The sequence below is a fragment of the Sapajus apella genome, unplaced genomic scaffold (genome assembly GCF_009761245.1).
Source record: "Sapajus apella isolate SASKATOON/1434 unplaced genomic scaffold, GSC_monkey_1.0 scaffold53, whole genome shotgun sequence".
Classification (NCBI taxonomy): Eukaryota; Metazoa; Chordata; class Mammalia; order Primates; family Cebidae; genus Sapajus; species Sapajus apella.
The window spans coordinates 5,044,726-5,071,183 of NW_022436993.1; the positions used below are offsets into that span (position 1 = coordinate 5,044,726).

The 26,458-nt window shown below is 40.6% G+C and overlaps 1 long non-coding RNA gene across 1 annotated transcript; it reads right to left on the bottom strand.

Annotated features, from left to right (window-relative positions):
- Positions 1-5,588: 5,588 nt before the first annotated feature.
- Positions 5,589-25,775, bottom strand: LOC116527094. The gene is made up of 3 exons (XR_004258384.1): positions 25,765-25,775; positions 25,596-25,600; positions 5,589-5,716 (listed from the first exon to the last, which is right to left on the bottom strand). It is a non-coding gene; the product is annotated as an uncharacterized LOC116527094 (long non-coding RNA).
- Between the last annotated feature and the right edge of the window lie 683 nt (positions 25,776-26,458).

Sequence of the window (26,458 nt, forward strand, 5' to 3'; positions counted from 1 at the left end):
AAAAAAGCTGAGTGTGATGGTGCACACCAGCAGTCCCAACTACCTGAGAGGCTGAGGTGGGAGGATTGCCTGAGGCCAGGAGGTCAAAGCTGCAGTGAGCTGTGATTACATCACTGCACTCTAGCCTGGATGTCACAGCGAGACCCTGTCTCTCTCTCTCTCTCTCTCTCTCTCTCTCTCTCTAATTTATATATATATATTTTTTTAATTAAATAAAAGCATAGATTCACATACACTTTTATACTAATCCTCAGGGAGAATTTCTAGCAGTTTTGAAAATGTAGCTAGAATATTCTTCAGACAAAAGAAAAATCCATAAATCATTTCTAAAATCTATTTTAATTATGAGAACTCATGTGACAGAAACAATTTCATTTCCCTTAGATACTGATTAGCATCTTGGTAATGTGTTAATTACTTTATAACCTGCCTGGTTCTAAAAAAGAATTTGAGCTACATTAGGTTCAGGTTTAATATAGTATTCACTGTCTTAGCTCTACCTGTTAAATATTTGGGAGTTCAGTAATCAATCAACTAAGAATCTTAGTAGTCATACCGCAGAAAAAAAAATCTATAGTCATTTATAAGTTATCTCCATAGTAACTCCAAAACAAAAAGATAAAATAATGAGTTTATAGGAGGAATGGAATAATATTTTACACAACCTTTTATGTGAATGGATTAACCCATATGAATCAATCACTTAATATTTCATTTATTTTGGATCACTAGCAAAACACTTCAAGCACTTAAATATAATAGAGTTTATTTTCTCCGTGTTAAGCATTTTAAGAACCTGAGCTCATCGGCTCTAAAGCTTAAACTAAAACTGAAAGTCTGTTAAGTAATGCCTTTACTGGGACCTTCTCCATCACAGATCACATGCACACAAGCAAGAGAGAAGTAAGTAGCCCAATCCAGTTTGATAAATGAGAGAAAAACCAGTTCTTATGTAAGAGGCAATGCACACCTCACCCAGTTACATAATTAAACCTATTTGGCAGGAGAAGTCTGACAAGACCGGAATACCCTGCTTGTTTGTAAGTGTTCCAACAGATGTAGGTATGGGAAAAAAAATCTATCAAGAGACATCAGTTCGATGTAATCCAAAACCTTGAAGCAACATTTTAATGGACTGTGTCTGAATAAACAACCCACCAATTTGCATGGGTGCCTGTGTAAGGGAAGATCTTAATCCTCAAGGTATCATTCTCTCTTTGAGACAGAGTGAGACTGTCGTTCAGGATGGAGTGCAGTGGTGTGATCATAGCTCACTACAGCCTCGACCTCCCAGGCTCAGGTGATCCTTCCACCTCAGCCTGCCAAGTAGCTGGAACCACAGGCATGTACCATACCACCGGGCTAATTTGGGGGGAATTTTAGTAGAGCCAAGGTCTCACTATATTGCCCAGGGTGATCTCAAACTCCTAAGCTCAACGGGATCCTCCCACCTCAGCCTCCCAAAGTGCTGGGGTTACAGGTATGAGCCATGCCCAGCCAAAGTCAACCTTTTCAAAAGTAAGTCTTCACTTACTATATCTCCTTCTTTGCCCTCTGCAGTTGGGGGACTTGCATTGATAACCAAAATGCTAAAGCTTTTCATTTCAGATGGCAAATCTAAGTGTCCCTTTCCAAGTTTTCATCCCACTTGATCTCTTTGCAGTATGTTACACTCTGCCTAACTTCCCTTCTCAAACTCTCATCCACAGATTCAATAGAAAGTTTATAAACAAACCAGCTGGGGTTTAATTTAAGGCACAGACAATTACAATTTGGGAGTGTCCTTGAGTAAGATACTTAACCTTCTGAATCTCAGTCTCTTTCATCAACTATAAAAATGAGAATACTATTCCCTGCCCTCAGGAGACTGGTGTGGATTAAATGAAATGAGTCAATGAAGGCATCTGTCATTATGTAGTCAACAAGTTGTTAGTTTCCTTTCTCTCTGCAGTCCTGTTCCTGTTCCTGAGTGTTGGTCCCTAGTTTTTATTTGCCTTCCTTATGGCTCCACCTGAACTTCCAATTCCATTTGTACAAAGCTAAACTAACACACTCTTCCACACCTGCCTGTACTCTCCCATAGCTGAAGTGGGGCTTATAGCTTTAGCCCTCTCCCCATCACCTGAGCCAGCATTCCACGCGTTATGAAATTAAATGGGGATATATGACCTAAGCACTTAGGATCAGAACATCTATGAGGGATCCTCTGTCTGTGTCTATTAGTCGCAGAAACTTTCCAGCATTCAGGCAAGCCTATCCAGAGCATCCTCCTGAATGTTTAAACTAATGGTTCTCAACTGGCGCGGTGGCTCAAACCTGCAATCGTAGCATTTTGGGAGGCTGAGGAGAGCAGATCACTTGAGGTCAGGAGTTTGAGACCAGCCTGGGCAACATGGTGAAACCCCATTTCTACTAAAAATACACAAATTAGCCAGGTGTAGTGGCAGGCATCTGTAAACCCAGCTATTTGGGAGGCTGAGGTACGAGAATAACCTGAACCCAGCTGAGGCAGAGGTTGCAGTCAGCTGAGACGGCACCACTGCACTCCAGCCTGGGTGATAGAGCAAACCTCTGTCTCCAAAAACCAAAAATAAAATAAACTAATCACTCTAAAGTGGGGTCCCCTGCCAGAAGCATCAGCATAACCTAAGAACTTTTTACAAAGGCATATTCTCAGCCCCTCCCAAGACCTACTGAGTCAGAATATCAGGGTGAGACCCAGCATCTTCCAGGCATTTTGGATGCACGCTAAAATTGGAGATCCACTGGCAAAAACAACGTGTTATCTTGGACCTTAGGAGAAGACAAATACTTAAATATTAGTGTACATGAACAGGAGTAATTTCAATCAGTACAAAACAATTTATGAAACAGAAATTATCTTAGTGTACATTATTATTTTGCTATAAGTTCTTACAAATCTTGATACTATGAAAACTAAAATATTCCCATTTCATATAAATGAATGCAAAATATTTAGGAAAAGATCGAAAAGTCTTTTTGTCTTAGTGCTATGAAAAGACTATTCTTAGGAAACAAAGGTAACATACATAACAGATTCCTACTTATATGACATTTTTTAAAAACTAACTTTAAGAATGGGAAGGCTGAACTTGTTTTACATTAATTTGAAACATCTTCTTTTGGTCTAACCAGCATGTGATACAAATAATCAGTGTCATTTAAAAATCCAGGATATGCAGAGAAAAAACTTAGCAACTTAAATATACTACGTTAATTACTGTCTTCAAAGATACTAAGTTAAAATAATTCGTACACAGAAAGTCTCTTGAGACTCAGGAAATCTCAGATCTAATTTTCACTAATAAAACATGGAAACATTAACAAGATAGCTTTTGTTTGTTTGTTTTGAAGAAGAGTCTTGCTCTGCCACTCAGGCTGGAGTACAGTGATGTGATCTCGGTTCACTGCAACCTCTGCCACCTGGGTTCAAGAAATTCTAGGGCCTCAGCCTGACAAGTAGCTGTAATTACAGGTGGACACCACTATGCCCGGCTAATTTTTTTATTTTTAGTAGAGCCAGGGTTTTGCCATGTTGGCCAGGCTGGTCTCAAACCCTTGCACTCCAGTGATCCACCCACCTCTGCCTCCCAAAGTGCTGGGATTACAGGCATGAGCCACTGCGCCTGGCTAAGAAAATAGATTTAAATTGCAGAACTGCAAATTTCTCCACAAGATAATAGGTCATATAACAAGAGTAAAGCAACATCATCACTGAAGGCAACATGGGAATGTTGTGTGGGGCACCACCAACCACAGAAACACCCACAGCTCTGCAAAACCATGAATGACCATCAACAATGAAGAGCTTCAGAGCAATGAAATAAGACAGATATTCACAGCCACCTATTTTTTAGGAAGGCTTGTCTTTTTTCAAAGGATTATTATCTACGTAAAAAACAAATACCTTAAGAAGACTTCACCTTTTAAAGGTCACTTGGATAAGTTATTGCTGCACACAGAATTTTAAGATGCAAGTAAATTAAGTACCATAGATGCTGAAAAGGTGACAATTGTCTGCTACATTGACACTACTAATTTTTATTACTGCAGAATGTCAATTACTACTGAATTTAAGTTACTGACAAGACACCTAATACATTTCAACTATGATTACTCATTGGTTATCTTAGCTGTGTTGTAATGCGCTAGTTACATTTCTTAGTCATTTAATTTTGTCTCAAGTATCAACCAGACTTCTTCCCTTACTTCCTTGGTTCAGCAGGAAGCAGACTGTCACTTCCATTGAGTCTTGCCATGGTTTTGAGAATAATGAGAAGGGAGCACTACACGCAGAGTAACTCAGAATTTCTACCGCACGTGCCCGGGTATATCCTTGGTCCCTAACAAGTCTGGTTTGCAAGGTCGACTTTGGTGACCCACACCTGTAATCTCAGTAGTTTGGGAGGCTGTGGTGGGAGGGTTACTTGAGCCTAGGAGTTTAAGACCAGCCTGGGCAACATAGTGAGAACTTGTCTCTACAAAAACCAAAAAATGAAAAAATTATCCAGGTGTGGTGGTGCGTGCCTGAGGTTCTAGCTACTTGGGAGGCAGAGGCAGGAGGATGACTTGAGCCCAGGAGTTCAGGCCACTAATAAGATATGATTGCACCACTGCACTCCAGTCTGGGAGACAAAGGGAGAACCCATCTCTGGAAAAAAAAAAAAAAAAAAAAGGATGCAGGGAAAGCTGGTTTGCACCCAGCCTCCTTCATGTAACCCTTATCTGTTCCTTCCCTGGAAATGCTCCTTCAATCCCTTCCTCAGAGTTTACTAAAAAGTACTTCTGGTGTGAGAGAATAGCCTTCAGCCTTATCAAGGCTTGTTCTCCAACTTTCATGCTCCAAGGATTAAATGCTCCCTAGGATGACTGACAGCAGGTACATCTATTTCCTTTAGGAGAACCCTTTTAGCCCCAACAAAGGTAGGTGATTTGGCCTGACAGTCTCTCAAATACAATCAACCAAAAATCAGTCAGCAACCAACGATTTAACTTCAATTCATTAGCACAAATGCCATCAATTGCCCAGTGGAGTTAAAACTTCACATCCTAGTTTAACTTATTTTAAATCTCATCACAAGAAGGATTCAAAATTTACTAGAGTTCACCTTACACAGCATTATATTATGCATATGTTTAAAATAATCTGAAAAATGTGTACCAAATTTTTAGTATGGTGGATTATAGGTAGTTTTTATTTTTATTTACCTGTAACTTTTTTCGCCTTTTTACAATGAATAGCCATTTTTAGCTAGCCAAATTTTTAAAAGTTACTTGAGCCCAGGAGTGTGAGGCTACAGTGAGGTACAATTGCTACTGCACTCCAGCCTGGTGGCAGAGTGAGACCCTGCCACCAAAAAAGAAAATAATATGAGGAAGAAAAGAATTATTCTCTAGGCCTTTTGTTATTTTTTGACAGTCTTGTTCTGTCACGCACGCTACAGCGAAGTGGCACAATCTCAGCTCACTGCAACCTCTGCCTCCCGGGTTCAGGCTATTCTCATTCCTCAGCCTCCCTAGTAGCTGGGACTACCCCTATACACCACCACACATGGCTAATTTTTGTATTTTTACTAGAGAAAGGGTTTTGCCATGTTGGCCAGACTGGTTTCCAACTCCTGATCTCAAGTGATCCCCCCGCCTCCACCTCCCAAAGTGCTGGGATTACAGGCCTGAGTCGCTGCGCCCAGCCTCTCTAGGCTTTTTATAGGCTATTCTGAAGGGGGTTGATGCTACAAGCAATGAAGTCAAGTTAATAGTGGAGAAAGATTGGAGACCTGAAGTAAGACCATATGAATAAAAAGATATTTACCAGGCAAAATTAACAGGAAGAGATGACATATTTGGATGTAAAAGTGGTAATTGGCAGGGCATAGTGACTCATGCCTATAATCCCAGCACTCTGGGAAATTGACGCAGGTGGATTGCTTGAGCCCAGGAGTTCAAGACCAGTGTGGGCAACAGCATCTCTATTAAAAATGCAAAAATTATCTGGGTGCAGTGGTACATACCTGTAGTCCCAGCTACTCAGAAAACCGAGGTGGGAGGATTGCTTGGGCGCAGGAAGTTGAGGCTGCAGTGAGCTGAGATGAAACCACTGTACTCCAGCCTGAGCAACACAGCAAGATCAGGAAGGAAAGAAAAGGAAGGAAGGAAGGAAGGAAGGAAGGAAGGGAGGAAGGAAGAGAAGGAGGGAGGAAAAAGAGACAGAGAAAGGAGGGAAGGGAAAAGGAAAAGGAAGGAGAGGAGAAAGAGGAAAAAGGAAAGAGGAAAGGGATAGTTAATGTTCAAAGATAACCCCCAGCTTCCCAGCTTAAGAACATATATGAATGGTGCTACCTTCAACTAAGGTAGCAGAGGCAGGAAGAGTGTGGTGCTAGGGAAAATCATGAATTCAATTCCAGACACGTGGAGTCTGGGGGTGCTGAACGATAGCCAAGCAGAGAACACTAGTAAGAACCCGGATTTGGAGCTCAGGAGAAATATCCGAACAATGATTCAGATTAGGAAATCATGCCTAAAGTTATAGCAGAAGTCATGGTTGTGGATGAGGCTGCTGGAGAGAATAAAGAGAGAAAGAGAACAAGACACTCACAGAAAGGAATTCCAAGGATCATCAACATTTAAGGCAGGAGCAGAAAACAAAGAGCTCAAGAAAAGTTTTTCCAAGAAGGAAAGAACAACGCTTAGAGAATGGACTCACAGAAAGAAAGGGAATGATGGCAGCTGCCCTTAGCCCCTCCTGCCTATGGCTCAGTGCTACTCCAGGAGCTTCACCCATATCACCTGTAGCCATTCAGCAACCCTAAAGGGAGGGCATTGCTATCTCCTCTTGTAGAGGAGGAAACTGACATTAGTAGAGCACAAGAAATTTTCCCAGGATCACACAGATATTAAGGAATAAAGAAAGGATCCAAATTCAGCCTTGCTGACCCCAAAGTCTGTGCTCTTTTCTTTCATCATCATGCGGCTTTATTAGAATGTATTGGAAATTGCTGTATCTGTTAACAGGTCTGCATCCAGGTGAAATTTATACTCTTGGCTTCCTTGACACAGTTCTTCAAACAACAGAACTTACGGGTGGTGGGGTCTTTTTAGCACAGCCATGCTATTGTTAGAATAGTGAAACATAGCACAGCTTTCTGAATATTTTACTTCCATCCCCCCCAACTACGCTGCCCCCCTTCCCAGGAGCCCCCTCCTCATGATCCAGCAATCTTCTCTAGCACTAAGACCAATGCCTTGTTCTGTTTGGTTGGCACCCATGCCCTTCAGGTTGTTAAATATATCGTCTATTACCACCACAAATAACTGAGTGAGCCAGTTATGCATTTTACATCATCGTAATATATACAGTAAGCACTCGTAGGAAACACTTGTGATCTCCTTAATACTTGATCAAATCATATATTTTGAAGATACAGCTTTTCCTTCTTACGTAAAAAGACTAATGAAAAAATTAAACAGTCATTTCAGAGATCAGTATTCATCACTTAAACAGCCAAAAGAAGATGAAGCCTTTTGATGGGTCAAGTAATTCAAGGACATTCCATTTGAACTAAATGGTGATGAATGTTTGCAAATGGATTGAGAGTACCAACCAGAAATCACACAATTAGGCAGCTTTAAAAAGATTTTTAGACATAGTCAGCATAGATATTTTATAGACGGTGAAAAAAATCAGTAAAATATTATGCTGAAAATAAATATAGATCATACTTAGTTTCTTAAGCATCACTTAATTTCTCTGTGGTTGGCAGATTGTGATGCAAGAAAAAATTCGGAAACCATCTCTTCTCTCAAGAGACAGTAAATTTCAAGATAAAAAGATTATGTAGAAAAGGATTTTCAAGTCTTTGTGTTTGGGTTTTTAAGAAAATTAAGCATTCTAAAAGTAAATATTATTTCTGCTAAAAGTATAACAGCTGAATCAAAGGTATCTAATTATTTTGTCTCTTTCAAATACATACCAATTTTCTTCCTTATTTTTCAATAAGATTGATATGGATTATTCCAGATTTACACTAAGAATTACACAAGGAAGACTAGGTACAATGGCTCGCTCTGTGATCCCAGCATTTGGGAGGCTGAGGCAGGAGAATTACTTGAGTTCAGGAGTTCCAGACCAGCCTGTACAACATAGCAAGATCCCATCCCAACAAAAAAAGTTTTAATTTAGCCAGGCATGACGGCACATGCCTGTAGTCCTAACTACTAAGGAGGTTGATATGTGTATTAATTCATTTTCATGCTACTGTTAGATATATCCGAAACTGGGAACAAAAGAAGTTTAATTGGACTTAACGGTTTCACATGGCTGGGGAGGCCTCAGAATCATGGTGGGAGGTGAAAGGCACTTCTTACACAGTAGTTGCAAGAGAAAATAAGGAAGAGACTAAAGCAGAAAACCCGTCAGATCTCCTGAGACTTATTCACTGTCATGAGACTAGCACGGGAAAAACCAGCCCCCCCCCGCCCATAATTCAATTACCTACCCCTGGGTCGCTCCTATAAAACATGGGAATTTGCGGAGAAAAAATTTAAGTTGAGACAGGTGTGGACACGGCCAAACCATATCAATAAAGGAGGATCTCTTGAGCCTGGGAAGTCAAGGGTACAGTGAACCGTGATCACACCACTGTACTCCAGCCTGGGTGACAAACAGAGAGAGGCCCTGTCACTATGTAAAAAAAAAAAAAAAATTATTCAGGAAGGACTTAATTGATTTCACTTTAGGCCACAGTAAGTGACTGAATCATTGATTGGGGATCCTCATTTCCTGGCTTGATCAGTCCTTTCCTATAATCACATGTCATCTAAACAACTTATGTTGTTCTTTAAAGTGAGATTATTAGCCCCAGAACCATTAACAAATGTAAATGTGTCTGTGGCCAATGAAGGTCAGCAAGAAATCAATCACATAAAAATATCAAAGAGGCTGAGCATGGTGGCTCACGCCTGTAATCCCAGCAATCTGGGATGCCGAGGTGGGCAGATCACCTGAGGTCAGAAGTTCAAGATCAGCCTGGCCAACAACATAGTGAAACCCCATCTCTACAAAAATACAAAAATTAGTCCAGCATGATGCAGGTGCCTGTAATCCCAGCGACTCAGGAGGCTGAGGTGGGAGAATCGCTTGAAACCTGGAGGTGGAGGTTGCAGTGAGCCGAGATTGTGCCGTTGCACTCCAGCCTGGGTGACAGAGCAAGACTCTATCTTAAAAAAAAAAAAAAAAAAAAAAAAAGGAAGAAAATCAAAGAAACCTTGACCTAAGTTTTAATATGTTGTTTTTGTTTTTCTGGACCTTTTTTTATGATGCAGCTGATAATACTAGACCTAAAAGAGAGTTCTCAATGAAAATAGAGGCCAGGCACCATGGCTCACTCCTGTTACTATTCCAGCACTTTTGGAGGCCAAGGAGGAAGATCACTTGAAGCTAGGAATTTGAGACCAGCCTGGGCAACATAGCAAGATCCTGTCTCTGCAAAACAATTTTTTTTAATTAGCCAGGTGTGATGGTGAGTGCCTATAGTCCCAGCTACTCAGGAGGCTGAGGCAGGAGAATGACTTGAGCCCAGGAGTTCCAGGCTGCGGTAAGACGTGATCACTGCACTGCACTTCACCCTGGAAGACAGAGCAAGATGCCATCTCAAAAATGAAAATAAATAAAAAGTGAAAATACAATAGCAAACTCAAAACAAATGAGTTTGGAGGTGGAAGAATAAGTGATGGCAGAGAGTATTTAAGTCAAACATGCTTATGAAAACCAAAGGATGCGGTAGGTGCCAAGGATATATAATTGACTGCCATAAATTTCTAACAAAAAATTTACAGAGAGGAAGAGACTTGGAAGTATATACAGAGGTATCCCTAGACTTGACAGATTATTTATGCATGCTTTTCTTTGTGTCTTAAGCTTTAAAGTACAAAAGAAAAATGCTGTTGAGAGCCAACTTCCATTATAAAATCAAGATGCATTCTTAAGAGAAGATAGCACTAAAAGACTTTTTGGAAATTGAGGCATACAAAGAATGGCTGGGTCTGCATTAGCACAGGACAGTAGAGGACAATGAATGCTGTACTCCTAGAATTCTATGACTTTTTTCTGACTCCAAGATCTTTCCACGGTTGTGTTCTCATTGGCTGACTCAGACCACAAGAAGATGTATTATTTCTTTTCTTTTCTGTTTTGTTTTTGTTTTTGTTTTTGTTTTTGTTTTAAAGAAACAGGGACTCTCTCTGTTGCCCAGGCTGGAGTGCCACGGTGTGATCACAGCCCACTGCAGCCTCAAACTCCTGGGCTCAAGAGATTCTCTCATCTCAGCCTCCAGAGTAGCTGGGACTACAGATACATGCCACCACGCTCAGCTAATTTAAAAAATATTTTGCAGAGACAAGGTCTTGCTCAGTCTGGTCTCAAAAATCAGAGATTTGTGATTTGTGCTTGCATTTATTTATTTAATGCTTTTTATTTTATTTTTTATTTAGCTTTCTAAGGTCATGACCTCTCCAAGACACTCACATCACTCAGGATCTATTGATGTTTCACTGATAAGCAGATCCTTTGTAGAAATCACACAACTGCCTTTGTGTTTGTCTCCAATGTATTTTCCTCATTCAACATACACATGACAATACATACCCAGCCACTCAGTGTCTTTCCTTACAAAGTAGAAGCCTTAAAGTATTCCTCTGACCTTTCCATTCACTATTCCATGACCCTGCACTGGGATGTTTCTCTGCTTCCTGGACCTGGGTGTTTTCAGTGCCATTCCACAGCTATTCCCCTCACTTGGGGTGCCCAACTCACCAGCTCCGCAAATCCTCCCTAGCCCTCGGGCCTATTCAGATGCCACCTCCTGCCTGAGCCTCAACTTCATCATTGATAACTGGGGTTAATATCTGTCTTTTAAGGTGCATATTGAAGCACTAAAATAACACATTTATGAGCTCAAAACATTTAAGAGAGAAGTCATTCACAAATGTAGATACTTGAATTCTCTTCTAAACTTATCTATACATGACCTTGACATGTATCGTATTATTAGGAATATTTATGTATATATTTCATCCCTACCATTAGATTTTAAGTTTATTTTATTTATTATTTTTAAATATTTTTTGTAGGGACAGGTTCTTACTATGTTGCCCCAGCAAATCTCAAACTCCTGGCCTCAAGTGATCCTCCCACCTTGGCCTCCCAAAGTAAGATTTTAAGTTTCCTGAGAACAGAATTTGCTTCATGCATCTTGATTCCCACTTAAAGCACAGCAAATTTAAGCACAAAAGTAATGTATAAATACAGCATTCAGGAAATAAGTCACAGGATCAATTCTATCTGCAGCACTATAGAAGTGAATTAGGTCTGGCACGGTGGCTCACACCTGTAATCCCAACAATTTGGGAGGCCAAGGCAGGCGAATCATTTGAGGTCAGGAGTTCAAGACCAGCCTGGCCAGTATGGTGAAACCCAGCCTTTACTAAAAATACAAAAATTAGCCAGGCATGATGATGGGTGTCTGTAGTCCCAGCTAGTTGAGAGGCTGAGACAGGAAAACCACTTGAACCGAGAGGCAGAGGTTGCAGTGAGCTGAGATCATACCACCACACTCCAGCCTGGGTGACAGAGTGGGACTCTGTTTCAAAAAAAAGTGGATCAGTGACAGGGCCCAGTGGCTCACAAATGTAATCCCAGCACTTTGAGAAACCAACGTGACAGGATCACTAAAGTTCGGGAGTTTGAGATCAATCAGCCTGGGTAACATAATAAGAACTTGCTTCTATTTAAAAAGAAAGAAAAATAGTTGGGGGTGGTGGCAGGTGCCTGTAGTCCCAGCAGTGGACTCAGAAGGCTCAGGTGGGAGGATCACTTGAGGCTACAAGTGAGCCATGTTAATGCCAGTGCCCTCCAGCCTGGGCAACAGAGTAAGATCCTGACTCAAAGAACAAAATCACTTTAATGAAATAATGTGATGTCTGGGGCTTGCTTTACAATAGTTATGGGGCAGAAGACAGAGGATACAGAGATTCATCTACATATGCAAGATAGGACATGTGTACATGAGGGTACACAGGATAATTATTTTTTTCAGTATAATTCTTTAACTTGAAATTTTCTATAACAAAAAACCTTTATTCCCTATTTTATTTATTGACTCTTTAATTTTACTTAAAATAAATTTAGCATAGTGGATAAGAGTGGAAGTTCTTGAATTACAGAATATGGATTCCACCCCTGTGTTTTCATCTACAAAACAGAGATGATAGTCTTAATTCCTATTGCATGAAGCTGTTGAAGGACTGAATGAGAAAATCCTCATAAAGCATGCAGCAAACACAAGGCCTGGAATCAAGTAAGTGTTTGATTTTGTGTGGTTCCATTATTACTATGGAGCCACACAAAAATAAACCAACGTGCTTAACAATAGGAATAAATTCCATCAAGCTGAAGTGAATAAATGCTTCTAACTAAAATGAAATGACAACAAGTTAAAACCTAAATAAGGCCTGGTGTGGTGTCTCACGCCTGTAATCCCAGCACTTTGTGGGGCAAGGCAGGAGGGTCGCTTGAGGTCAGAAGTAAAGGCTACAGTGAGCTATGATTGCACCACTACACTCTAGCCTGAATAACAAAGTGAGAACCTACCTAATAATAAATAAATAAAATAATTTTTAAAACGTAAACAAAAGTATTTAAGAGGTATGTGTAAACTAACAAAAAAGATTAGCTCGCAAACTTTCATTAAACTGACATGTTTAGTTTCAATTTTCTCAAGTTTTATAAAATTACTATTCAAAGGTCTACCACTACCTCGTATTTTAGAATCATTCTCCTTACTACCTGTGGTCAAATTGTTGCTATTAATGATGTTATAATTTATTAACAGTATCTAAAGCAGGGCTTCCCTTACAGGAATAATGATATAGTCTTTTTTTGAAAAAAAAAAAAAAATCTAAGCACTATAGAAAATCCCAAATTAAAAATAAAGTAAAAATGGGCCAGGCAAGGTGTCCTGTAACTACTCCCAATGATTTGGGAGCCTAAGGCAGGGGGACAGCTGGAGTCCAGGAGTTTGAGATCAGCCTGGGCAACATAGTGAGATCCCATCTCTATAAAATAAGTTAAAAATAAGCCAGGTGTGGTGATGTGTACTTGTAGTTTCAGCTATTCAAGGAGGCTGAGGAAGGAGGATCACTGGAGCCTAGAAGGTTGAGGCTGCGGTGAACTACGATTACACCACTGCCCTCTGCCTGGGCAACAGAGCAAGACTATATCGCAAAAAAGGAAAAGTAAAAATGAGCTCAATTTCTCTGCCCACACAAAAAGCCTCTTCAAATGTAAAAACTCTTTCACTTAAAGTATTTCTTTCATACAACCAGACATTGTAAGTAATTTTTATTGTATTTGACAAGCAGAAGACTTCAGCCAGTACATTACCATACATTTACTCAAATAAAGTAGATATCTTTCTCTTTCAGTTAAGGGTATTTCAATATGCTCAAGTGCAAAGCCTTTGAAATCAATATAATTCCACTAAATTAAAAACAAGAAAAAGCTGGGCAAGCCTCAGCCATATTCTAGTACAGATGCTCTTCCATTTCTGATGGGGTTCCATCCTGATGAACCCATCATAAATGAAAAATGTCGTAAGTCAGAAATGCATTAAATGCACCTAACCTCTTGAACATCATAGCTTAGCCTAGCCTACCTTAAATGTGCTCAGAATACTTATATTAACCTACAGTCGGACAAAATCATCTAACACCATGCCTATTTTATAATAAAGTATTGAATATCTCATGTAATTTACTGAATACCAAACTGTGAAAAATAGAGCAGTTGTATAGGTCCTCACCATTCATGTAGACAACTGAAAGTACACTGGACCTGAAGAATGTGTGAAGCACTGAACTGAAATTAATTGCTGAATGAAGGGATGTCACAGCCACAGAGTTGTCAATTTCTAACTCTTCTAATGAGGCTCCAGAGAGAATAGCTGGTATATGCTGAGTATCCCTTATCTGAAATGCTTGGGACCAGAAGTATTTTAGAATTTTTTTTTTTTTGGATTTTTGGAATATTTTCATACACATAATGAGAGATCTTGGAGATGGGACCCAAGTCCAGACACAAAATTTATTTGTTTTATATGCACAAAATACACATAAACTGAAGGTAATTATATACCATATTTTTATGATTTTGTGAAATTATTAAAGGAAGTCAAGTGTGGGATTTTCCACGGTGGCATCATGTCAGCACTCAAAGGTTTTCATTTTGGACTTTCGGGTTAGGAATGCTCGACCTGTAGAAGGCACTGGGACGTCAACACTTGATGGTTTCGCAGTCATAATGTTCAGGAAGATATTGAATTTTGACTGTAGAGTTTGTTTCTTCTTTTCATTATATATTTCCCTAGAGCAAGCAAGAGCATACTGCATCTGCCTGTGAAACTCTTGCCAATCTCTCATAATTGGCATCCATTTCTCTTTTTTTGTTTGTTTTACGATTTCAACTTCTATTACAGATTAAAGGGTACTGGCCAGGCACAGTGGCTCATGCCTGTAATCCCAACACTTTGGGAGGCCAAGGTGGGTGGATCGCTTGAGGCCAAGAGTTCGAGACCAGCCTGGCCAACATGGTGAAACCCCATCTCTATTAAAAATACAAAAAATTAGTTAGGCATGTGGTGCACACCTGTAGTCCCAGATACTCAGAGGCTGAGGCAGGAGAATCGCTTGAACCTGGGAGGCAGAGGTTGCAGTGAACCAAGATCATGCCAATGCACTCCAGCCTGGGTGACAGAGTGAGACCCTGTCTCAAAAAAAAAAAAAATATTAAAGGGTACATATGCAGGTTTGTTACATGGATATATTGCATGATGCTGAGGCTTGGGATTCCAACAATTCTGTCACCAAGGCAGTGAGGATAGTACCTAACAGGGAGTTTTTCAGCCTCTGCTCCTCTCCCCTCCCTCCCTCCCCTGTCTAGCAGTCCCCAGTGTCTATTGTTCCCACCTTTACATTCATGTGTATTCAATGTTTAGTTCCCACTTATCAGTGAAAACATCTGCTATTTGGTTTTCTATTATTGAATTGGTTCACTCAGGATAATGGCCTCCAGCTCCATCCACGTTGCTGCAAAGGACAAGATTTCATTCTTTTTAAGGCTGCACGGTATTCTATGGTGCATATGTACCACGTTTTCTTTATCCAAACCACTATTGATGAGTGCCAAGGTTGATTCCATGTCTTTGCTATTGTGAAGAGCACTGCAATGAACATGAGTGCATGTGTCTTTTCGATAAACCCATTTCTCTTCCTTTCTTTTCATTTATTTTATTTTATTTATTTATTTATTATACTTTAAGTTCTGGGGTACATGTGTAGAACATGCAGGTTTGTTACATAAGTATACACGTGCCATGGTGGTTTGCTGCATCTATCCCCCGTCATCTACATTAGGTATTTCTCCCAATGTTAGCCCTCTCCAATCCCCCACCCCCTGATATCCCTCCCCTAGTCCCCACCATCTCCCCAACAGGCCCCAGAATGTGATGTTCCTCTCCCTGTGTCTATGTGTTCTCGTTGTTCAACACCCACTTATGAGTGAGAACATGCGGTGTTTTCTTGTAACATCTGTACACCACTGCTAATCGTAGCAAACACCTCTGCAGCTTCATTGCTGTGCACTTTCTTGATGCCTTGGGTAAAACTTCTTCCTCTGCCTCAAGTTCTTTACTTCTTTCTTACTCCAGTTTGATCAGCTCCTCATTGACACCTTCTTCAGCCTCAAGGCCTGCAAGCTCAACCTTCCCGTCAACGTCCAGTTCTAGCTGTTTCCCAAGCACTAATACACTGTTACTATTCCGTCAAGAGCAGAGTCTTTGCTAAAGCCTTTGAATGTGTTCATGTATATCTTCCAAGCTTTCTTCCAAATTCAATTTATGCATGCTGCAGCCATGTTCTAGATAGCACTTGGAATGTTAGAACCTTTCCAAAACTCTAGGAACATTTGACTAGATTCAGTCACTTCAACAGCCTGTGCAAACATCTGGTGTAAGCAGCATGCTTTGAACTCAGCTCTTGTGCTCTGGTCCATTGGTTGAATTAGCACAGTTTTGTTTGGTGGCAAATATACAACATTTACATCAGGATGTTATGTTACCCATATGCTGTGCGGGCCCCAGAGCATTAGCTAGTATCAGAAGAATCTGAATGCAATGTTGTTTTGCCTACAATATTCTCTTGCCCGTGGACTAAAACCAGTTCAAAAACCAGTCCTCACACGATTTTGATGTCATACAGGCTTTGTTACGGAAATAATAAATGGGAAACATATATTCGCTCACATTCTTGAATGCTCTAGGGTTCTTTAAATGGTAGATCAGGAAAGCTTTATTTGAATCTTGCAACATTTCTAACCAAAAGTGGTGTGAGATCATCTTTGAACGCCTTGAATCCTAGCATTGTCTTGAACTCTTCATGAATGTATGTATGCTCAGCACACACTTCCAAAACAAGCTCATTTCACTGACGTTAAATATTTGTTCTGGCAAATATTTATCATTTGCAATCATCCTATGAGGCTTGCCATGGTTTGAATGTTTGTTCCCTCTAAAACTCTTGTCAAAACTTAATGTTCAATGCAGCAATACTGAAAGGCGGGGCCTTTGTATTAGTCCATTTTCATGCTGCTGATACAGACATACCTGTGACTGGGCAATTTATGAAAGAAAGAGATTTCATGGATTTACAATTCCACATGCTGGGGAGGCCTCACAATCATGGTGGAAGGTGGAAGGCATGTCTCACATGACGGCAGACAAGAGAAGATAGCTTATGCAGGGAAACTCCCCTTTTTAAAGATGTTGGATCTCATGAGGCTTATTTGCTATCATGAGAACAGCATGGGAAAGACCTGCCCCCATGATTTAATCACCTCCTACTGGGTCTCTCCCACAATGTGTGAGAATTCAAGATGAGATTTGGATGGGGACACAGCCAAACCACATCAACCTTTAAGAGGTGATTGGGTCATGAGAGCTCTGCCCTCGTAAGTGGATTAATTCATTCACAGGTTAATGGATTAATGGGCTATCATGGGAGTGGGACTGGTGGCTTTATAAGAAAAGGAAGAGAAATCTAAGCATGTTCAGCCTCCTTACTACGGGATGCCTTGCACCACCTTGGAACTCTACAGAGAGTCCCCACCAGCAAGAAGGCCCTTACAACGTGCAGCCCATCAAACTTGGACTTTGCAGACTCCAGGCTGTAAGAATAAATTTCATTTCTTATAAATTTCCAAGTTTCATGTATTCATTTATAAGCAACAGAAAATGGACTAAGACGCAGTTCTTCCTTTAAAAATTTGACATCTTCAGTCAGCACTTGCTGCCTCACTAATGACCTTCACATTATTATAAAAATTATGATGTCTTTTGAAGCGTTGGAACTATCCATGACTTGCTGTAAACATTTTCAATCACTCATTCCCTTCTTATCCTTTAAGATGATGGAGATTGGCCGAGTGTGGTGGTTCACGCCTGTAATCCCAGCACTTCGGGAGGCCACGGCAGGTGGATCACAAGGTCAAGAGTTCAAGAGCAGCCTGGCCAACATAATGAAACCCTGTCTCTACTAAAAATGCAAAAAAAATAGCTGGGCATGGTGATGCGCACCTGTAATCTCAGCTACTCTGGAGGCTGAGGCAGGAGAATCGCTTGAACCCAGGAGGCGGAGGTTGTGGTAAGTGGAGATGAAACCGTTCCACTCCAGCCTGGGCAACGGAGCAAGGCTCTGACTAAAAAAGATATTAGATCACCTGAGGTCGGGAGTTTGAGACCAGCCTAACCAACATGGAGAAACCCCGTCTCTATTAAAAAAAAAAGATGATTGAGATTATTGATTGCAACAGTCCTAATTCACATGCAATGGACATTACTAGCTTGCTAACACTGTGCTTCATGATGGGCAATTACCTTGAGGTTTTTTTGTTTGTTTTTGTTTTGGGGGGTTTTTAGAGACAGGCTCTTGCTGTGTCTCCCAGGCTGGTTTCTAACTCCACGCTTCAAGTGATCCTTCCATTTCGGCTTCCGTAGTAGCTGGGATTACAAGCATGAGCCACCGTGTCCCACCTTATCATGAGTTTTTTTTCAATGATAATTGCCTTCCTCTTTTCATCTGAAGCAGGGGACAAGGTGGGTATTTTGTAGACATAAGGAGATGTAAAAACGCAAAACACAATATCTAAAAAAGGCCACATAGTACACTGTAGAGTATCAGTTGTTTACTGCCCTCATTACTTGGCTGATTGGGAGCTACAGTTCAATGCTGCTGTCCAGTATTGAAAGAGAATACCACATTACTTATTGCTAGTAACACTAACCTAGGGAAAGATTCCTTTAAAAGAAAATTTTGAGACCCAGTCTCACTCTGTTGCTCAGGCTGAAGTGTAGTGGTACAATCATAGTTCACTGCGGCCTCAATCACCTGGGCTTCAAGCGATCCTCCCACCTTAGCCTCCTGAGTAGCTAGGACCACAGATGAGCATCACCACACCTGACTAATTTTTTAATTTTTTATGGAAATGGGGTCTCACTATGTTTGCCCAGGCTGGTCTCAAACTCCTGAGCTCAAGCATTCCTACAGCCTCAGCCTCCCAAAGTACTGGGATTAAAAGCATGAGAAACTGCACTTGGCCCAAAATTTTTAAAAGGAAGGTTTCTACCAAATGCATATTGCTTTTGCACCATCCTAAAGTCAGAAAGTTGTAAGTTGAACACTGAAAGTCGGGACCATCTGTACTGCTCTTGTGTCCTTGGTGTTTATCTGTTTTATTTAAAATTCTGAAAAATGAAAGTGGAAAATGGCATATAAATTTCACATAAGAATTAAGAACTACTTTTAATATAATTTGCAGAGCAAGCCTTAGCTTCTGGAATGCTGCAAAAGAATTTCTAAAAATGATTTTAGAAGTCAGAGAAGCATTTTAAAAAAATGGTAAAATGTACAAACAAGAAAACTCTGTGCTAGGTCAGGCACAGTGGTTCATACTTGTAATCCCAGCACTTTGGGAGGATCATTTGAAGTCAGGAGTTTGAGACCAACCTGGCCAACATTGTGAAACCCTGTCTCTACTAAAAATACACACACACACAAAAAAATAGTTGGACATGGTGGTGCGTGCCTGTAGTCCCAGCTAATAAGGAGGCTGAGGCAAGAGATTCACTTGAACCTTGGAGACGGAGGTTGCAGTGAGCCTACATTGTGTCACTGCACTCCAGCCTGGGCAACAGAGTGGCACTCTGTCAAAAAAAAAAAAAAAAAAAAAAGACTGTTGCCCCTTTTAAAGGAATAAGGAGCCCAGCCAAGGACTTCCCTAAGAATCATGGACTCCCCTCAAAATCCCTGCCCTGGAAAGCCAATTTTTGATTCCAGAATAAAACATTGTTGTCCTGGGAGACCTTCCATCTAATTTCCCCATATAAGCCTAGGGACCCTGAGATTCACCAGTCAGTTATTTTGTCCCTCTCTCTTAGAGGGAAAAAATGAGATTGACAGACCATGACCACTATTAAGCAACTTACCACAAGGCTCTGAATGTCCTTTCCCAGAAGACAAATATTGCAACAAGGGGAGAACGTGTTGTTTGCCTGTAGGAATCTTCTCTTAATTTAAAACGTGTGCATGCACCCTCTCCAGTTAGGAAAGTTATTAGAGAAAATCGGCCCAGTGAGCATGCCTCCAGGAAGGATGAAGTGATGATTAGTGTCTTCTCACCTATACTTTTTATTCCAGGGGTGATAGTAGAGGGCAGAACACCCCCACCTTATAAAGTAGATACTCATGGCCACCGAGTTCAGCTGTGTGCTGCAGGCCAATTCCTTTGTATATACCTCTGACCAAGTAAACATGAGTCCAGGGCTATTCAGAGATTTTATAAAGAACTATCTCATTTGTAGATGCCTGAAAACCAATGAGGGTAATATCCAGATATTGCTTAATATGTTTTGGGTAGAAAACAAAGGGGAATGTAGCAAAACTCTTTAACTTATCATTGACCTTGGTGTTCTGAAAGCGCTTCTCTTTGTTAACCCTAGAGAATCAAAAGTATGCTGCCTAAGAGAAATCCTTTATCCCTGATTTTTTCAAGGTCCTAAAGCAATTACCTTTTAAGGTCAGATTTATTTGCAAAAAAAAAAAAAATGCGCATAACAAATTCCCAACCGTGTAGCATGCATTTATCTTAATCCCACATTCTGTATTCCTTGGATTATTTTAATCTGTTTTAATGCAAGTGAAATGAAGATGGAAGCCAAAATACCATGACTTGCCAAATACTGTGGAGTTGGATGATACACAAATTAATTTTGCAAATGTAACTCAAGGGAATTTAACTGTAAGTTTTTGGCATGAAAGTAAAACCAGGAAGAGATGGACAAAAATGCAGAGGGGTGAGGAAGGGAAAGAGGAGAGGGAGAGGGAAGGGGAGAAGAGGAAACTAAATCGTGCAGGTGATCCCTGCCAATGACTGCAAGAGCATGTGCCCCAGAGGTCAAGCTGCACCTAGGGAATGAGAACTTGACCAATCTGAGACAACACCCTTGGTCTCCGGAAGATCCAATAATTCACAAGTAACTTACTGAACAAATTTCGAAAAGCACTTTCACTATGGCAATTTTCATTAAGTGCTGCCACGCATACATAACCCCAAAACATTTGACTGTTTAAACCTGATGACAGTATCTAAGGCTACTTCCTAAGTTATAACACTAAATGCAAAACATTGTTTCCTTATTTTAAAAATTATTAGGAACTTTTTGTCACAAGATGATAGATAATCAATAAATTTTAAATACCCATGAACATGTTTACCATGTTTAAAAGGCAATTTGTCTAGGCCAAGCTCATGCCTATAATCCCAGCGCTCTGGGAGCCCAAGGTGGGAGGATTGCTTGAAAGCCAGGAGTTTGAGACCAGCCTGGGTCACAAAGTGAGACCCTCTCCCATCTGTACAAAAAATTAAAAAATAAATTTAAAACATTAACTGGGCATGGTGGTGCACACCTGTAGTCCCAATTATTCAGGAGGCTGAGGCAGGAGGATCCCTTGAGACCAGGAGGTCAAAGCTGCAGCAAGCTGTGATTGTACCACTACACTCCAGCCTGGGCAACAGAATGAGACCCTGTGTCGAAAAACAATTTTTTAATAAAAAATAAAAGACAACTTTTCCTCAAATTGCCATTGAACAGATATAAATTTTGAAATGTGAAACATTCAAGGAACAAACTCCTCTGTTCCTTGAAGTTCCCTCAGAGGGAATAAAACATATTCAGAGATTTTAATAAGTTACTCAATTTTTCCTGAATTATTACGGGAGTGGAGGGAGATGAAAAGTTGGTTATAAAATCTATTTTCTCTCTATCTTAATTAATGTGTTCTCTTTTAATTGAAGCCAACGGTGATCTTTTAAGGGATCAGCAGTGCACCTAATATTCCTAGCATATTTGACAATCAGAGTGCATCATTTTTAACACCTCATTCATCTATACTCCAAAAAGCAATAGTCATGAAATAATTCACAATAATAATTATTTCATTTGTTCTTTATTTCAAAGCAATTTATTAAAATTAAAGAATAAATTTCAATTTAAAATATACTATTCAAATCCAATAAAATATTTCATGTATGAAATAAAATCTGCATTTACCAAACAAAAATATTATATGTCTCTCTTTTTTTTCACTCTTTTGGATTTTAAACACAAATAGAAACTCCAAGAGGCCACTTAGAATGACAGATTAAAGTAATTCAGGGGGTTGAGGAGCCATGACTCACGCCTGTAATCCCAGCACGTTGGCAAGCCGAGACAGACTGATCACCTGAGGTCAGGAGTTCAAGACCAGCCTGGCCAAACCCGTCTCTACAAAAAATTAGCCGGGAGTGGTAGTGCCTGTCATCCCAGCTACTCTGGAGGCTGAGGCAGGAGAATCGCTTGAACCAGGGAAGTGGAGGTTGCAGTGAGCCGATGTGGCACTGCTGCACTACAGCCTGGGTGACAAGAGTGAAACTTCATCTCTAAATAAATAAATAATTTATTTATTCTTTTTATTTATTTTTTCTTTCTTTCTATGACTATTAAAGGCCAATAAATACATAAATAAAGTAATTCAGACTGTTTCTTATCTTTGCAATCCCATACTGCCATTATTAATTCCAAGACTACTGTGAAACGCAAGAATATGCAGTGCCACAGCACTTGGAAAAAGCCTCCAAAAATGCTGCACCTTCATGAGCATCTTCTGTGAATGAATACACATAGAAGAGTCCACTGTATGACTGGCTGTATACCTGCAACTGTACCAGGTTAATTTCCAGCTAGGATGCAATGTTTATTAAAGGATAAGTAATTAGGTTGAACACAGTGCCTCATGCCTGTAATCCCAACATGTCACTTGAGGCAAGGAGTTCCAACCCAGCCTGGATAACATATCAAAACCCTATCTCTACAAAAAAAAAAAAAAAATTTAATTAGCCAGGTGTGGTGACTCAGACCTGTAGTCCCAGCTACTCGGGAGGTTGACATGGGAGGATCACTTGAACCCAGGAGTTTAAGGCTGTAGCCCAGCCTGGACCAGAGAGCAAGACCTTGTCTCTAAAAATAAATAAGTAAAAATAAAAATAAAGAATAAGAAATTAAAATGTGCTCATTTGAAGCTTATTCAACAGTAAACCCAGTTATCACAGCAACAGTTAAGAACTGGGGTTTTTAGGGAGGCGTATTTTATCAAGATTATTTAGGATTGCTAGCATATGATGATTTTTAAACACACAAATTTGTTGTGAGTTTGATTACTGCTTTTAAATTCACTATATCAGTGTATCTTCTTACTGCTTATGTCTAGGGCCAACCATCCCTACCACCATCTCCTTCCTGTTGTGATGGTACTTTGAGAATTGTTCTACATCTACAAATGTAACTTCTTTCATGACATGATGTGTATATTTTATGTCATGTCAGAAGCTGTATATGAGATATTAATGCTTGCTTTTTTTTTTTTTTTGGAAACATATTCTCACTTTGTTGCCCAGACTGGAGTGCAGTGATGTGATTATAATTTACTGCGGCCTCCAACTCCTGGGACCAAGGGATATCCTCCTGCCTCAGCCTCCCGAGTAACTGGAACTATAGGTATGAACTACCACATCTGGCTAAAATTTCATTTTTTTTTTAGAGATAGGGTCTCAACTATGCTTCTCAGGCTGGTCTCTGGTCTCAAACTCCTGCCTTAAGCAATCCTCCCAACTCAGCCTCCCAAAGTGCTGGGATTACAGGCATGAGCCATAGCACCCAGCCAGCTTATTTCTTGATACAAATAACCCCCAAGAAATGTTTTGGGGCCAAGCATGGTAGCTCTCACCTGTAATCCCAACACTTTGGGAAATTGAGCAGGGAGGATCACTTGAACCCAGGAGTTTGAGACCAGCCTTAGCAACATTGTAAGACCCTATCTCTACAAGAATATTAAAAATTAAAAAATTAGTTGGAACTGGGCATGGTGGCTCATGCCTGTAATCCTAGCACTTTGGGAGGCCAAGGCAGGAGGATCACCTGCGGTCAGGAGTTCGAGACCAGCCTGACCAACATGGTGAAAACCCATTCTACTAAAAATACAAAAATTAGCCGGGTGTGGTGGTGGGCACCTGTAACCCTAGCTACTTGGGAGGCTGAGGCAAAAGAATCACTTGAAACCTGGAGGTGGAGGATGCAGTAACCCAAGACTGCCTGGGTCGGGGGTCTTTTATGCACTCAGAATGGAAAGTGCATGCTGATTGGTTTGTGCATATACAAAAAAGGTTAAAGCAAAGACACCATGAAAAGATGGACACAACAGTATAGAAAACCAGCTAGGAAAGGGTAGGTATGTGTAAAATAGGTGAAGGGTAGGGTCAATCAGAGGAAAGCACATCAAACAGGAAGAAAAGTTGTCTATCCCAGTTTAACTTATAGCTTGGCTTTTGGGCTTCAAACTGTCTTCGGCTTGGAAGTGGGTTTTTGCCGGGACCCACTCCTCTCTGCTTAGGCATTTGGCTGCCTCCTGCCACTCTCAACTATCCCTCTGTATTTCTCCAGGGACCAATCCTGTTCTGAATGGACACATTCTTTCCCAAGGTATCTTAATACAACCCAGCTGTCTTCCTCGTGGTACAGTCAAAGGGTTCCCAAAGCAGGATGCTTAACATAATATCCTGAAAAATTTAAACTATGCAGATGCTCAGGCCCCACCCCAAATCTACTGATTAAAGGTCTCAGCAGGACAAGCCTGGGAATCTGAATTTGAAGATACCTACCTGTCTCCTTTTCCATCCAAAATTTTGATATTTGGACCAAAAGCCAAAGTTTGGAAATAGTGTATAAAAAGGCAGTGGAGGTTGGGTGTGGTGGCTCACGCCTGTAATCCCAGCACTTTGGGAGGCCGAGGCAGGTGCATCATGAGGTCAGGAGTTCAAGACCAGCTTGGGCAACATGTCGAAACCGTTTCTCCACTAACAATACAAAAATTAGCTGGGCTTGGTGGCACACTCCTGTAATTCCAGCTACTCGGGAGGCTGAGGCAGGAGAATTGCTTGAACCCAGGAGGTGGAGGTTGCAATGAGCCAAGATCACACCACTGTGCTCCAGCCTTGGTGACAGAGCAAGACTCTGTCTTGAAAACAAAACAAAATAAGACTCCAGTGGATCTCTTTAAGGGACCTTTTAAAGAAATGGGATAAAGCCCCTTTGCAACTCTCCCAGCTTCAGAACTATCTTGAACTTTTGTTAATATGTAGATGATTCACTATTTTCCAGACCCCTATCAGCAGGGCACCCAGAGGTCTCTGAAATACCGAAAATCTGAGAACCATTGTTTTCAGGTGGTATTTTCTAAGCTAGAGAAATGTGAAGAATTCCAGGATACTTGCTGAACATAAACATTTCACCTCCCCCACACTTTTTTAGGCCAACCCAAATAGAATCTTCAGAGAGAGGTCTGGAAACCTTCAAATTTAACAAGCCCTCCCAGGTGATTTTTATCGCTAGGCAGATTAGGTAGCACTGCTTGAAGCCAATAATTGCTCACATTTACTGAACACACCCCGTGTGCAGGACAGTGTTCTAAGTGCTTTTGTGTACACTTATTCATTTACTCTTAACAACCCCACCCACTACTGTCTCAGCTTCATCTCACAGAGTAACTGCTTTTTCCTCAACAATCCTTAAGGGATAAATGTTGCCATGTGATGCTCAGGGCCATCTCCTTTTACATATCCATAGTCCCTTAAATTATTACAGATTCTGAGCCTTTTTTACCTTGAGATTAAGCACTGACTTAGAGTTCTCTGCATTTTATAAAGCACACCACAAACCTCTTTGCACACATGGGGAGCTACATACATACTGTTTCTTCTAAGAAATCAAAGGGGCTGGGCATGGTGGCTCACATCTGTCATCCCAACAGGTTGGGAGGCTAAGAAGGGAGGATCGCTTGAGCTCAAGAGTTTGAGACAAGCCTGGGCAATATAGAAAGACCTCATCTCCAAATAAATAAATAAAATTTAGCCAGGCATGGTGGCATATGCCTGTAGTCCCAGCTACTCGGGAGGCTGAGGTGGGAGGATTGCTTGAGCCCAGGAGGTTGAGGCTGCAGTGAGCCATGATCATGCCACTGTATTCAAGCCTGTGCAACAGAATGAGATACTGTCTTAAAGAAAAAAAAGAAAGAAATCAAAGAGTCATTCTGCTTTTTGCCTGGTGCACTTGGCAGTGTAAAATTCTACCTTGATTTTGAAGATGTGGAGATAGAAGTTGGCGGCCAAACCTGCTACTGAATGCAGGGACCTTTTGAATTACGTTGGCTGAGAGTCAGAGTCCAGCAGAAATTGAACCAGGAAAAGGAAAACAGAAAGATTATATGGTTTGGCTGGCTCTGATCCTGGCTGGGGAAGAGGATTTCAGTTCACAAGAGAAAGGTAATAGATATTTTCAGTTTCCTATCACACTTGCTTATCCACGTTTTAATCAGCCTTCTGAGACTAATAGTTTCCAGTTTACTAAAAGCCCATACTCATCTTTCCCTTTCTAATGCCTTTATGCTCGCCTGGACTTTACAATTTGCACATTTTATACTCTTCTCATCTCTGACTATTCAATAACACAAAAGCTAACACTTCCAAGCTTTGTTTCATTCATTTTCACTCAATGGACACTCAGAACAAATGGGCATGCTAGCTATTTTCTTATCAGCAGTCATCCTAAATCCTTCAACATAGGGAAGCTCTTCCTTACTCTGTAATTCAAAATCACTCTATTGAAACTTAAAACACACATTAAGTATCTATAATAGTTCAGGTTTTTCTGCTGGATACTAACACCCTGGGGGAAAAAATGTACCA